At 43.1% G+C, this 16,129-nt stretch overlaps 1 protein-coding gene across 15 annotated transcripts in view; it reads left to right on the top strand.

The window, feature by feature from the left end:
* Nucleotides 1-16,129, top strand: part of HTR2C (5-hydroxytryptamine receptor 2C) — a 190,530-nt gene that overhangs the window by 158,509 nt on the left and 15,892 nt on the right. The window lies entirely within an intron of this gene.

The following is a 16,129-nucleotide window of genomic DNA, read 5'->3' on the forward strand; positions in this document are numbered from 1 at the left end:
AGTGTGCTTCCATATCACCTCTCTGAGACCCAATGATCATTTCTAGCTTGCAGAGTAAGTTCATTTCCTTAATTTTCATTTAATGAGATTGACTGAAGAGATTTCACTTGAACCATAACCAAAAAATCCAATGGATGCTCTCTGTCCTCAAATGCTTCCCTTTCCTGTCTGTGCATTTGTTTTGTGTTGGGGTTTGTTTTGTTTTTTTCCCATTTGTTTTCAGAAGGAAAAATCAAGTTGCCAATTAATTCCATAACTTACGTACAAAGGAAGTAATTGCAGGAGGCATTATGCTAGGTTCCTCACCATTTAGTCAGTGCTCTGATGTATGTATCAATTAGTCTTTCTTGAATGTCTTGTACTAATAGATGAGTTGCTTTTGACAACTGAGTACATTTTCCATGGCATGTAATTCCTAAAGAATTAAGTTAATGAGCTAATTAATAAGCAAGCATCAGAGAGAGTAAATGAAAAATTAAAACTGTGCTTGATCTCAGTAGAGAAACTTTGGATGTAACTAAAGATATGAGTGTGACCTAGGAGGGCATCAGCTGTTCTGCACATAGTGGAGCTTCTGACAATGTACTGAGATGTACTCCTTAGGGTGATTTAGGGAAAAGCAGCGATAGGTTTGCATTGTCTCCAGTGGCTATGGGCAAGGGAAAGCCCATAAAGTAGTTTTCACTTGTATTCCTTCATTAGAATCATCAAATCATTAAGGACCACTAAGATCATCTAGTCCAACCATCCATCCATCCCCACGATGCCCACTAAAGACCATCAGTCTTTGACATCAGCTCTTCCAAGCAGAAATTCCAGAAGATATCGAACCTTTCTCTGCTCTTACCACTCCATACCAATGGGTTGGCAGCTGTCAATGAGTTGCTGGTGTGTCCAGCTAGTGGCCAGCACATGTCCTGGTCTCCACGTGTCCAGGCTTCAGGCTTCTGCCTGAGATTCAAACAGCATCATAAAGCTGGTGGCCCAACACAGCTTCCAGCAAAGCTGCTATTAGAAGCAGCATCCATTAGCACCGAGTACTGGAGCAGCTTTACATCCAGATTATTGTTATTATTGCTAATTATCATCACTATTATGCAGTGACAGGTATGTGCTGAGCACTTGCAGCAGCCTTCTGTAGAGGGAAGGGTGCAGAGGGAAGGGTGGGGGGAGCAGGAAGAGCTGTCAGTCCAACAGCTGCTTCTGCCAACTCCTTTCACCTGATCCCAGTCTGCCTTTCTGCAGTGGTGCTCCCTGAAAGCAGCAAACAGTTTGCAGGGAGAGCTGATGGAGCAAAGAAAGGACAAGGTGTTGCTGAGTAAGTTACTGCTCAAGTGAGAATCAAGTGTGGAGAACTGAAACCAGTGCATGAGCTCAGGGCTGCAAATGATGGCATCTGGCAGGAGGAGGGAGTGATGCTACGTGTCATTTCTCAGCAGTGAGCAAATTTGGTCATTTGTATTAGCATCAGTCTGTTCCCAAAGCATTTCCAGAAGGACCCTTTATCTTTTAATCATTATATTGAGGGCTGGCTTTGCTCCATTTGCATAGATTTCTTCTTAATTCCGTTTCTGATCTCATCAGAGAGTCTTTTGTTATCCTTTCCCATTACTTTGACGTTTTAGTATTGATATCTTAGCTGAAGACCTCAAGACTTGTATTTTTTTATAATGAGAGGTGTGAAATCAAACCTGATACTTGTAGAATGACACCAATATAGGCTGTATCCATTCACTTGGGCTATTTTTTGTTTGCTTAACTGATGAACTGGAAACACCGGGTGGACCAGGAACGAAAGGGAACTGACGTTAAAGCATTACTTTGAGTTTACTGGACTTGTGAATTAAATCTCAGCCCGAAGTTGGGAAGCAGTCCTATATCATTTCTAAGCAACATCTGCAGGATATATCTTTCTTCTAGTAAAGAAAATTAGAACAGTGTTCAGTGTCTGACCTGCTCTCAGTTCTTTGGGCAGATGGTAATGTCCTTTAGTGACAACTGAGCTGTTTTTATGTGTGTGCTGCAGCTTCGCAGGCAGATTTAGAAAGCCTGTCGCTTTTAATATAATAGGAAGCAGCCCCATAAAAATTCAGATTTTAGTAAAACCTTGGCTTGCGTTGTAAATTCTTCCTAAATAATTTCGTGGGACCCACTCTAAATCTTCAGTGTGGAAGCTCTTCTCTATCCCTTGGGATGAATCTGTCCCTTCCTCAGCTGAACTGTGAGCGTGCAGAGCAACAGCAGCTGCTAAATTTGCAATGAGCAGCAGTATTATCATGGCAAGCGGGCTGTGACAGACACAGAGATATTTTGGAATAAGAGGAGGGAGTGGAGCTGGCAGAGCTTGCTGTTAGCATACCCCAAGCACCAGTCTGAATGGCCCCACAAGGAAGGTGGGAGCAAGGCCTAATGGTTGATACCTTGACCCTATACTGAATGAGACCTGTGCTGGATCCGGGCTGCTACTTGTGTCTGCATTCCTGCTGTGTTTGTCTGAAAGTAAGATTTGAGTCTTCCCTCTAGACCCCCAACCAGGCTGTGCACTCTGCTGAGTGCAACATGTAGGAGCCAAAGCCACAGTGAGCACTGTGGGACAACGCTGCCAAGGTGCAGCCAACCATCACTGTGACCCAACCCCCATGATATTCTGATATCCATCCTGCCTGCGCTGCCATCTGTTTCCCAAGGTAGGACAAGTGAACTGGGTGTTAATAACCAACGTAACGAATGCACAAGTGTCCCTCCTCCGCTCTCAGCAAAGCTTCATTAACTCCAGTTGCAGGAATGAAGGTTATGTTGCACAAGGTGTGCTTGTATGTGCTTTCTGTTTGGAAATGCATGCTGTTATTCATTATGTGCTCTGGAAGCAAATGCTTCCATCAGCAAAGCTGCCTCTCCTCTTCCTGCTCTGCTGTAGCCCCTGGAAGTCTGGTCTCCATTGTGCTGTGTACCCAAATGTCTTTGCCATTCACCTACCAAACCCAGAATTCAGGAGCCCTGTCAGCTCTGGACATGCACAGCTCCTCATGTTGGCGTATCATGGCAGCTAGAGTTGCTCCAAATGCTTCTGTGTCAATAGACTTTTTAAAACAAAATAAGCTGTGTTGCTGAAAATGAGAACTCTGCAGAAGTGTCTCCATTTCTACAGCATTCCTCCTGTGGAAAGCTGGAGGAGGGACAGGATTACCCTTGCTACTGGTGGACTATTTGTGTGGTATCAGGGAGTTTGTGTCCCCATTCTGTTTGCTCTCCAGTGACCTCTTGTGCTAATGGTGATGGCTTGACGGTTGGACTTGATCTTAGAGGTCTTTTCCAACCTTAATGATTCTATGAAATAAGAGTACCATCATCACCAGGGCCTATCAACTGTATTTCAGCCCCATGAAAACTGCTGAGAACCTTGCATGGGAAGTGGCCAAAGCTGTGGGACCAGAAGCAGGTTTCTGTGCTCAGCTGTCAATCAGTGCCAGCTTTATGAGAGCCTGAATTTTGCTTCTCTCACCTGCTACGTGTTGAGCCTGGTGGTTTCGTTGCCGGTCCTTATTACTAATTTGAGCTCATCCATAATCCACATTGTAGCAGCAGTTTGTGGGGCTCTGAAGACCAATTTTTGCTGTCAGATACAGACACAGGATGAGCACCAGTAATTTTTTTTCACCATTTGCCTCTTTCTTATTATTTCTCCTCTCTGTACTGCCGTGTATCGCTCAGCGTTGGCTTCATCCTTCTTCTCTGTGTAGGCAGCGATATTTATTATTATCCTCCCCGTGCTCGTTTCCATTGACAAGAGGATCCTGCCCACACGCCAGCTTTAGGAGAAAACACCAGAGAATAATATTTTCTTCCCATTTGTAAACATGCTCTTTTGCTTCTCCTCACCTCTTGCTGTTAAGCAACGGGCTGCGTACTCTGCTGTGGGTTAATGGAGCCTTTAGCCCCCAATCTGCTGCCGTGTGTGGACTCAGCATGAGGGAAAACATCACCAAACCAAACAGCTGCTGTTTGTGGTGGGTTGGGTGGTCATACAGATGGCTACACGGCTGCTTTGAGGCAGGTATGTGCAATCCATGCTTGCACCACCCGATAACCTGAGTGCATCGCTGAGCTCATCCTGGGCCTCATTTCCAGCTGCTCTGAGAGATGCTGCACACTCTGATCATTTTCCCTGTGGGTTTGGCAGGCTCTTTGAAGGATGGTGCCTCCTGCAGAAAGGCCTGAGAAAAACTGGTTATGTTCATCTGCTGAAGGCTGCATGGAAGCATGAATCCATGTATCTGAGATTAAAGGGGAGTTGTCAGGTAGAAAAGAGAAGAGCTATTCTCTCCGTTTCCCTCCCCTTTTACCCTGTTTTCTTCTCTAAATGTAGAAAGGTGAAACAAGAATGCTAAAGGAAACTGTAGATCCTGTTGTCTAAGTGTCATTTTGCTGCCTCCTTTGTTGTGGTCAGTGCCAGCAGCCTGCAGGTGGGTGACACTGTGATTTTCCCCATGCTTACGGGTGGATCTGGGGAATGGCTTCTTGCATAACGCACCAGAGCCTGAGCACAGTAAGGTCAAGGGGAACGTTGGCAGCTTGTTCAGACAGGCTGGAGCTTTTACCAGTATTTCTTTGCCTCCTCATCCCTCTTTATACTCCTTCTGCCAGGTGACAGCTGTAGCTCTTGGCACAACTACAGTAGCATCCTTCCTGTAAAAGGGTCACAGAGGTTTCACTGGTTCCTCTGAGTGTAAGGAAATCTCTACCAACGCAATGCACACAAAGCACGTGTGACTTTCCCATTAGAAGTTCATGATGCATGTAGGTAACGCGCAATGAGCTGGCACCTGTGGCAGTAAAATGACTTAATACAGTCAGTGTCCTGGAATGTTTCTCATACTGCAGGTCCTGATCATAAAATCATAGAATTGCTTAGATTGGAAAAGATGATCAAGTCCAACCACAACCTAACTATACTATCCCAATTCTAGCAGCCCTCTGCCAAATCATGTCCCTGAGAACCACATCCAGATGGATTTTAAACACATTCAGGGATGGTGACTCAACCAGCTCCCTGGGGAGCCTATTCCTAAAGGAATGGAATGGGAAGGAACACTGTCCCTTCTGATGTTCCCAATTTCAATGGACATTCACATTCTTTTGCATTTGGGAATGAGAGCTGCTTGCCATTGCCTTTGTGTTGTCTTTGTGGTTGGTGCTCCTTGAGGTGCTTCTCTTTTTTTCTGTGTTTTGTGTTGGAAGAAAACTAATCTCTTCTGGGACTGATTAGCTGCAAGAGAGGATTTTTTGGTTGGCTGGTTGGTTTTGGTCGTACAAATAAATGCAGAGGTGGAGGAAGCAAATCACCTCAGACAAAGAAATCAGATTTTCTATGATCCAAATAGGAAAACAAAACTGTAGACTCCAACGAGAGCTTCCTGATCTCACAGGAATGAGGAGCTGAAAAGGCTTTCTGACTCACTGCATGCTGTTACTGCCAGATGTTGGTAAGGCAGAGCTATTGCAGTCATATCTCCTGTTTTCCAGAGACTGTTTGCTTTCAGGTCTGCCTGCTGTTGGGCTGCTGAAGTCTGGATCTGTGTGTGGGATTCGTGTAGCAACAGAAAGCCATGACAAATCTCTGAGCAGTTCATTTCCAAATCAAAATTCTTATCTTTGCCATCCTCAACTTTCCTGCAAGTAGAAGCTTTGAAATAGAAAGTCCAAATGCTGTTGGCTGAAAAATAGCAGAGCTTCTGATGTCCCTTTGTGCTTTGTAAGGAGGAGTAAATGAGCCTTGCAACCTTCTTTCAAAAGGCAACAACCTGGGCTGAATGCAAAAGATTTTAAAATCTACGGGATTTTAAGGGCTTTATAAGACCAGTGAAGCCCCAAAACCCAGAGTGAGTATAGTTACATCTTTGTTTTACAGGAGAACTGATGTTACTTTAAATACAACAGTAGTTTTAATGCTGTCAGTGCAATCATCTCATGCCCAATTTGCTTCTAAATCAGTGAAGCTAAATGTGCTTTAAAATGCATGAATTTTTTGTTTACTTTTTATGACAGTAGCCTGTTAGCTCCAGTAGTAGCTCTGTAAGTGCATTGCCTCATTGTAATTAACTTTTATGAGTTGAGTTGAAGATAAATATAAAGTTACGTGTTTTGTGGCAAACCAGGAATTGATAGAAGACAGTGAGGGGAAGCAGAACTGTTATATAGGAGCAGAAAGACCCTGTGACAATAAACAGCTCTGGAGATAAATTCGCTGCTTTGTAAAGGTGCCAGGCGGTTTGCCAGGCTCACCCGTCAAACGAAGACAGCTGATGTGTTTCCCATAGGCAGATGGAGCCTCATCTGGGAGAAAGAACAGCATTGCTCTTGGGTGAGGCACAGCCACCCTTGGGTGTGTTGAAACACACTTCTCAAAATGAAGGGAAGTGATTTAATGAGAATTCCAGGCATTTTGCAAAGGCTGAGTTCATTTTAGTGTACAACATGTATGGCACGGCATCGATCTATCTCCATGTATCTTTACCTGAGATAACTTCTTGCAAAGACTTTCTTAGCTACAAACGCTCACCCCAACCTTGGTGGCCCTTTGCAAACCTCAGCTGCAGCTCAGGCCTCTCTCATTTTCCCAGTCTGTTGTCCATCTGGAGAGCAGCTCAGTTAATGTGTGCCCCACCTCTCCAACCACACTGCAGAGCCTGCAGCTCCAGCAGCAGCTGCTCAGCAAGCAAGGGAGCTGCCTGCAGACTGACATTTGCTTCTATTGATTTCTGCAAACAGAGGGATTTCAAGAGAGAATAAATTCCTTGGAATAGCAAGGAGAAAAGAATAGTCACTCTTCCCGACTTTTACCCAAACATTAAGTTAATTTACAGATGTGGGAAATGCAGTGGCCTGCCTTACATACAGTGAATACAGGAGCTGGCATTTAAAACACAGGGATGACCATGCTGGATTAGCTGGTGCATCTCAGTGGTTTCATCAGGAATACCCCACACCAGATTATTACAAACACTCTTATTTTCTTTTACCCTAAAGGCCCTTGCTTCCTCTCCAGCAACACTTTCACACACTAAATATTGAGGATGCTTATATCTCATGCTGAGCTCTTGCTCCTTCCTCTCACTCACCCCAGCAGAATGACACTGGGATGGAGGAGCAAGTTAGCTGTGTGCCTCGCACTTGCCAACAAGCAGTTATAATTTCCAGGAATGGTCCTACTTGCCGTCTGTTGTAAAGATTAACATATGGCTCATTTTCCTGTGCTGGCTGCAGCTGCAGATATTGGAGAGCTTTAGGGGCAAGGCAGAACCACTCTATGCTTGGTCAGCTGCGTTTCTGTACTCGGTTCTGACTTGATGCATAACTGATAGAACTGTTTCGTCCTCATCCTGTGTGGGAATTATGCCCTGCATTCACTGAGGAAGACTGTTGTTGCATGTAGATAGGTGCTTCCTTCCACCATTTTGTTCTTTTGGGGTACATCCTGTGATATTTGATGTAATAGTATGAAAATTCCTTGCCTTATGGCTCTGCATAAGTGATGGTGATAAGAAAAGGGCCAGTGAAATGTTTTCAGTGTATGAAATGGACCAACAAATCTTTTGAGCTTGAAAGCATGGAAAAATCACCACCATTGTTCGGGAGCCTACATATATAGGTGGTATAGACTGCTATTGTGCAAAACATGGAAAGGAATCATGAGAGAAGCAAGGTCAAACCTCCAAACAGCACTTAGATCTACTTTAAGGTAAATATACCCATCTCATACATATTTTGAATTATGAATCTTTCCAGGATTGTATGAATTAATTCAGAATTAACTCATTTTTTTTCTTCTACTTCCTTTTGCATCTGACTGCTGAATCGATATCATTAAATTCATCAGAGCAAGTGATGGTTTTAAAGTCTCTCTCTAATTCATGTGGCGTATCCCTTGAAATTTTGACTCTACAGTTCCCTAATATTCATTAAAATATGCATAAATACCCTTGTAGGGTAGTTCACATCCCTGAGACATAGTGGTAACAGTACCATTAAGTTCCCACTTCTTGTTTTATCAGCACATGCTGGGAAAGAGGCTCTGATGTGATTCATCTGCTTGCGCAGTAATTAAATGGAAATTACATTGATGGAAGAAGGGCCACATGCCAATTTCTCTGCCTTGCACTAATTTGCACACAGCCTTATTGACGCAATACAATCCTTTTCTGAATGGACAACTCACAAGAGAAACAAAATGTAATCCTCTCTCTCTTTTCTGCCAGAACTGTCATTAAAGATGCTAATGAGATGAAGGGAATTTGTGCATGAACTTGTCATGGAGCCTAGGCTGTGATTACCAGTACGTGCTTTATCAACACTTTGGATTCATGTATTAGTTTCAAGCTACAGACCACTTCTTCCACCCAGGTCCACACTCCTTGGCTGGCTGCTCCTCACCAGTCCATGCCATCAGGATGGGGCAACCGCAGCTCTGGGCAGCAGTGCAGGACCTCACCACCTCTCTGTGAAATAGTTCCTCAACATCTAACCTTCATCTCCCACCTTTGAGTTAAAACAAGGGGGAATGGCTTTAATCACTCTCTATTCATGTAAAAGGTGCAGTATTTTGTGGGCAAGACAAGATTGTTGGTAGGATTCTGATGATTCTCTATTATTTCTTGCGTGGTTTGATTTCTGTTCCTGTTGACGTGCTGGCTTCAGACTCTCATCTCTGACTATGTTGGAGATATCACAATATACCAGTTGTTACCCTGACCAATCTGTTTCCACCTTCTGATGCATAATCTTTTGTGATGTGTTTATTTTAAGTAAGTTTTAGGTGTTTTGTTTGTTTTTATAGAAGTCTACTTCCATCCGCAATCAAACGCAACAGCTGTAGAAAGAAGTCTTGGTGTTGCTGAGATATGGAAATTGTATGACAGGCTTTTACCATACCTATTTGGCACCCACTGGGATGCGGAAGGCTGTAAATGCATATCTGACACCTATGAATATTGATGACTGGTTTTAAGAGGCAGCAGAGCTGTGTCCTCATGTTTGTTCTGAAAGGTGACTACTTCTCTTTCCGCTGTGCAAATTTTGAGTTTGTTGGGTAAAATCCTGAATTTGCCTTCAGAAAAGTTAACCTTTTGTTTATCCCTTATCGAAATGAATGCTTATCAGCAGAGTAGAAGATGAAGGTTGTCAGTTTGCTTTACTGTTAAAATCTAAATAGCTGTATCCATCCAAGATGGACAGCAGCAGAACAGGGTTATTTGTTGCACATAATATGGCAAGTTGAGGTTGAAAAGCACAAACATGGGGGAAACAGCTTCCAAAATGAAGCTTTTAAAATATACCCATTCCACCTTACTTTATCTTCTTTCCATATAGATTCTTTTTCAGGTGTTTTCTAGCCCACACTGTGTTAAGTATCTTGGGAGTAACTATTCTACCAGGGTACCCATATTACTCTCTTATATCTGCTGAATCTATGGCAACACTTCATTTATTACATTTTGCTAGATTATTATGCTAACACTTTGTTTTATTATCATAGTTATGACTGGCTTTGATTCGTAATCAACCACAAGTACATTGTAATAACAGTATAACCACAATAATAGAATAATGTTGCACTTGATTACAAAGCAAAAACAAGTCTATATATAAAAAAAACACCCAATAATAGAACTTAACTAAATATCATTTCTTTAGTTTCCTTTTCTACCTCATGAGACCACTATAAATTTCTGGCTAATAGCATTGCTTCTAATACATCACTACACCCACACCTCATTTACCCATATTAAATTAAACTTCATGTTAATAGAACTTATAATGGGCCTTACAATTTCAGCATATCTCAAAAAGAAAGGAGTCCAGCTGTACCCAAATGGTGGTCATATGTTAAGATTCACCTTCTCTCCAATATTGCCTGTGTGGAATATGCTCTAACATGGTGAGATACTGTTATGTGAAAGAGGATCACGTCCTGAAGTACTGCTGTCTTTAATCCTTCTCAGGATTGCAAACAATGTACCTACGTTGTGTCTTGGGAGGGGGGGGGGGGGGGGGCATAAAATCAGGAGTAGTTGATCATAGAATCATGGAATTTGAGTTGGAAGGGACCCTTAAAGGCCGTCTGGTCCAACTCCCTGCACTGAGCAGGGGCACCCACAGCTCCATCAGTGCTCAGAGCCCATCCAGCCTGACCTTGGGTGTCTGCAGGGATGGGGCACCTCCACCTCTCCAGACAGTCTGTGCCACTGCCTCACCACCCTTAATGTAAGCAACTTTTTCCTTATATCCCATATACACGCAAACATATATATAATATTGCTGCCCATTTGTTTTCTTCTTTGCTGAGAGATGCACCTGCTCTACAGGTGCTGCTCTACATACACGCATGTGTTTCTGAATCTTTGTGTTGGCTTGACTCTTTGAGATCCTCATGCAGCAGACTGACAACAGTCTGTCATCCTGTACGATATAAACACTCTAGTATGAAAGCACTTAGGCTTAAATCTAAGTTTCGAGTATTTTGTGATAGAAGCTGTAAGTAGTGGGCAGCCTTAATCAAATTATTTACAGTAATACTAATCTTTAGCATCTCATTGTGCAGTGTTACAAGCTGAGCTGTCACACCCAATGGCTGGGTGGTTGCTTGAGCTGAAGGGCTGATTCCAGCTCATGCTGTGGCAGAAATCCTACAGGAGGGGCTGAAGTTCAACCTGTTGCCAATAGCCTGCTCCTGGGCTGAGGGGAGAGTCAGCCTGCAGGCTTGCAAATATGAGAAAGGAAAAAACATTGCAACATACCTACATGAATTCTGCAAGCTGTCTTCTCTCTGAGATTTAATGTTGAGACATTCGCAGAGCATGGTTATGTCTGTTTGTAGCTCAATGCAGAGAGGCTTGATTAGATGAGAGCCTTTAAAGTTGGTATTTTCTTGTGGTTACAGGAGTGGAGCAGATCACACCAGGGGATCTCCTCTTGCGTATCCATGTCCTGCAGGTGTCTGGGCTGTCTAGGAAAGCTGCTGTGCTGCTGACAGAGAAATGTGCTTTCCAGCAGGCACCACATTGCTAATATTGCTTCCAGACCCAGTCGTGCTGTGGAAAATGATTTCCCAGGCCTGTAAAAAGAGCCTCCAGTGTTCCTGTGTCCTCACAAAATGGGGAAGCGCCAAATTGCTGGTGTCGCTGAGGTATGAGGGTTATACAGCTCCACATTTGTATGCATAGTTTCTTTGGGCTACTTCAGCCTGCTCTGCCAGGGAAGGTGCCTTTATTCCTTCTTGTGGTTACAGAGCTTGAGCATCCTACATGGGCAGCTAACAGCAATCAGTGTCCAAGTTGAACTGCTCCTCTGCTCTGCCATGGTGATGGTTCTGGGGCTGGAATAAGTGGGTAGTGTGAAAAACACTGGGCTAACAAATTATTTCAGTGTGAAAACCATCGAAGATGTTCTGTCACCATTCAGGTTCCCACAGAGGAAGTTCTGAAGGGGTGAACTCCAAACTGGTAATTCTCCCATTGTGAGAGGTATATCTGTTCTTGTTCAGAAGCCACCGGAGTGTGGTAGTCAAAAAGGCATTCAGTGGTAGGAGGACAGCAGGTGGCACTCGTGGATTTGGAGCAGAATTTTTGGGCTTCCTGGAAAACCCTGGAAATTGTGTTTTGCGGTTGTTTCTTTGGAGCACTCCCACACTGCCATTTCTACCTGCTTAATTGTGAAGAATCAGACATGGCAATGTGGCAATGGGCTTGGAGGAAGTTAAAAAGGGAATGCATTTTGCAAGCCCTCCTGAGATATTTTGGAATTGGAAATAGACATCTGTGAGCATGACCAAAATATAGCTTATCTCTTTTGCTTGAAGTGATTTCTTGCCTTTTTCAGTTTTACTGAGCACACTTTAGCAAGGACTGCTCGTGCTGGCTTTTAACCTCATCAGGCAAGAAGAATGTGACTCACACTGGCAAACAGCTCAGCCAGATAATTAACCCACTGTCCCTAATAGCTGTCTTCCAGTTGAGGAAGGTGTGCTGCACAGTAAGAAGCGGAGCTGATTCACTGAACAGCTTTGATGTTCCTAAATCCATCAAAGCACTTAAGCGCATGCTGAACATTGCATTGGAACTGGAGTGCTGTTAGCATGTCACCACACTGAGCAAAGGCCAAAGTGGAGGCTGTGTCCTGTTCCCATCCTGTAAGCAAACAGGAGGCAAAGTCAATGGCTGCTTTTGAAATTGCGGATCTCTTTTTGGCCTCATGTTGTGCTCTGTTTCTTGAGATGTGTTCCTTTTCTTCCTTATGAGTAACTCAGCATTGAGGTTATGGGGAAAAATACTGACCATAAAGCAAGGTATGGCAGACTGAGAAATTACCTGAAAACACCTTATCTGGATAAATAAAAATAGCACCAGGGCTAATCCAGGCTCCTGGAGTGGGGCAGCCTAAACTTATTTTAGGGGAAGCATTTCTTTTCAGAAAGAGAGGCACAGATGGAATCACCGTCCCTGGAGGTGTTCAAGAACAGCGGAGATGTGCCGCTGATGAACGTGGGTCGTGGGCATGGTGGGGAAAGTTGGGGTTGGACTTGGTGGTCTCAGTGGTCTTTTACAACCTAAATGATTCTGTGAGTTGGATGTGGGCTGTGGCACAGACACGGGTAAATCCTTTGTGTAGTGTGCTACCATAGCAAAATCTTTAAGGTGCAGATGTTCAAGCGGTGGTCACAAATGTTGTGTCACTCTCCTCTTTCTTGGTTGTTTCTTTTACCTCCCACCCCCTTGCTGATCGTATTACCTGAGAGCCCATCCTCTGCTGAGCATCTATTGGGACACTTGGGGGCTCACTGTGTTCAAAAATGCAGCCTGCTTGGAGATCTGTGGCTGCATCTGGAGTTTCTTTGTGTGGACACTATGTCCTCGTGTTTGGCTGTGTTCAAATCCATGTTTGTTAAGGGATTTAAATAGCTTTCTCCAGAAAAACACAAACTAAAAGCTTAAGCTCTGATGTAACCCAACATCCGAGAGTTCAATATGTCAGAGAAACATTCAATTCCACTCTGTCGGTGATGAAATCAGAAGCATTGGCACTGCTGCCCTTCAGCCCAGCTATTCCTACAGCCAGGAATCTGGGTTGCATGAGTGTGGTCTGTTCTGTGGACATGGCGGTAATCTCTGAGGACTGAAAGGGTTCAGCAGGACGTTCTGTACTTCTCAGGCACGTGGAGGTTTTCAGCACGGCTGGTCGTGTGACTCTCAAGATGATACGAATGTCTCTGAATCATTTCTCTATGTAAATTTGAAGGAAATAAATTAGCAAAAAGAAGGCACGTGGCTTTACACTTGCTGATATGCTATTTTGGGCTAAGAAATAGTTCACTTACTAGATAAGAGAGAAGACTAAAATCATCTAAATTCTTTAGTCCCTTGGGAATAGTGCAGTGCAGTAATGTTAAAACCGTATATAATTACTTTCTATTTTTGTAAAGCCTGTGGCTTCCATGAAACTTTGTAGTGAATACAGGAAAGTCTGCTTGCATAAAATGCTTCAGTAGCAACAGGTTAGTGGTGGCAATGGGATAAAACAACCATTAGCGTAGAATCATTAAGGTTGAAAGAGACCACTAGGGTCATCAAGCCCAACCATCAACCCATCACCCACCACCATGCCCACTGTACCGCATCACTCAGTGCCACCACTTGGCCACGGGGCAAAGGTTGATTTTTTTGCATAGCCCACAATTGTGTGTATTCCTGCAACAGGGAAGAAAATCTTGAAAAGATGCAGAATCTACCAGAAGGTGTCATCTTTTGGCCATTCCTTATGGGCTACTGCTTTCAGATACGCCGAGGTAGCTTCAGTGAACATGTCATAGAGAGCTCATCTTTTGTTGCCATCTTAACAGCTGGGAATGGTGCTTGGCACTGGGATTGCGTTTAGTTCAATAATGACCTCCTTCCATTTTTAGTTCACTTAGTTTGAGGCTACCAGTAGTTAAAATGAGACAGTACATGCCAGAACCCCAATGCAAGACATAATTCTGTGATTTTTAAGTTTTGGTGAAGACAAGAAACAACATTAAGAGAGGCTGTATCTGAACTGGTAAGCATCTTTAGTTCTTCTTATTCTGCACCTCTTGGTTTTGTGTTTTTCTCTGTGTATGCATTATGTACGTGTATGTATATGTATATAATGCATATAAACCTATATATGCAATATATGTATATGCTTATTTATATAAAATGTAATCAGGAGCCTTATTCTTTTTTTCTGTGATTTTGAAGGATATTTCCCCATTTTTATCTGTCACAACACTTACAGAGCACCGGCTTAACACCATAAATTTCTTCTGAAGCCTTTTCCAAACTCCTCTTTATGGCTGGAAAAGAAATGACTGCTGCAGCTCGCTGTGTTTGCCATGAACGATTTTTGAAGTGACAGTGATGAATTTTACATAACTCTTTGCTTTATCGTGGTGTAAGCAGGTGTTTTGTCACCCAGCATCGTACCAGCTCTGCCCTGAGCATTGCACCATGTATTCCCTGGGGGTATCCTGGGGCAGATTGTGCTGTAAAGCAGTCAATATGTACAAACAGTAACAACTTTTCTAAATGTAAATAGAGTGGGCAAGACCATTTGTAGTGTGAGGTATGTTTATGCATATGTGTTCGCCAAATGGTATCAACTCCAGCTGAGCACAAAGAGCTGTGGAGAGCTCATGAGATCATATCAAAGCCTTTGGGGAGGAGGAGGAGTGGGTTTGTATCCGCTTCGGTCTATTTTGCAACCCTACAACCATTTCATCCACAGGTTCAAATGCTTTTTTCTGGTTCAGCTCTTCTCCTGCAGCCTGGAGTAATCTTGTTTTACCACTGCATGTATTTAATGTTGCTCTCATTCTCTGTGTTTTGGATTGTTCGGTCCCCTCCTGCTGCAGTGGCTCTAATTTTGACTCTTGTGCAGCAAAGAGCAAAATGACCATGACAACGATGTTATACAACACTTTTAACCCACATATATAAAACCTCTGACAAAAGTGATTAGATTTAATTGCTGCCATCTTTCTTGGTGGAAAGCACACAGAAAAACTAAGGGAGCTCTCATCTGACAGCAAATTAGCTGCAGACAGAGATGGTTTCCAACTTTGCCAAAATGGTTTTGATTTTCCTTACTTTGCTGCCAACGTTTAGTGCCATCTCAGCTGTTCAGAGGCACATAGGAACTGCAATTTGCTTTTTCAGCTCTCTGAAGTGTGGGAGGTAAATAAAAAACCCGCACCATGGGTTGTTACCATGACTCCTGGTTCAATATGAGCCTTTTGACCCATGTTTCCAATGAGATGAGGAAGCTTGACTGCCTGGCTTCCATGAGATGCTCTTCAGCGCTGGAAGCTGAAGATAGGATACATAGGATAGGATTATAGGATTCCACGCATTGTTTTTTTATCCTAATCAGAACCAGAACCTCTGATCAAGAAGCGACGTTTCTGCAGTAGTCTTCTATGCACTTTTCTCTACAAATTTGTCCAGTGGAAACTTCCAGCATCCATAAAATGTCTGGAGGCAAAAAAAGTCTGCACTTTGTTCATGCAGTGGGTGAAGAAATGTCTCCTTTTGTTCTGGCCTGCTGGATTCACCTAATTTCCTTCCATCAGCTTTACCAGCCAATGCGTTTAATGTTAGGCTGATTTCAGTGGCATAGATTAATTCAAAGCACAAAACTCAGTGTTTCTTCCAAAGAATTTGGGTGTTGCTATCCAGGTGCTTAGCACTGTTTCATTCTTCCCAGAGGCAAATTTAGACTGAGATGCATGTTTTCAATTGGAGATGCATTTATTAAAGCTTAGAAGAGCTGTGGTCCAAGAATTCATTGCACTCAGTCCTCTGCAATTCTAAATATATGGTAATTTATATCATTTATGTACAAAATGAGAGAAGATAGAACTAATTAGAGAAATGTTACCTTCTGCAGATAGAGTCTTTCTGAGGATAAGATTGTTTTAAATGTGTAAAATTGCTTATTTTCAGTATTTATTTGCATCTTGACTCAGTCCTGGGGTACATTCCCTATGTTTTGTACATTTATTTCAACAGAAATAGCATCAACTTTTTTTTTTCCCCTGGCTCAAATCACTGGCTTCATG

The sequence above is a fragment of the Coturnix japonica genome, chromosome 4, assembly GCF_054131305.1.
Source record: "Coturnix japonica strain WE chromosome 4, WE-NBRP24, whole genome shotgun sequence".
Lineage (NCBI taxonomy): Eukaryota > Metazoa > Chordata > Aves > Galliformes > Phasianidae > Coturnix > Coturnix japonica.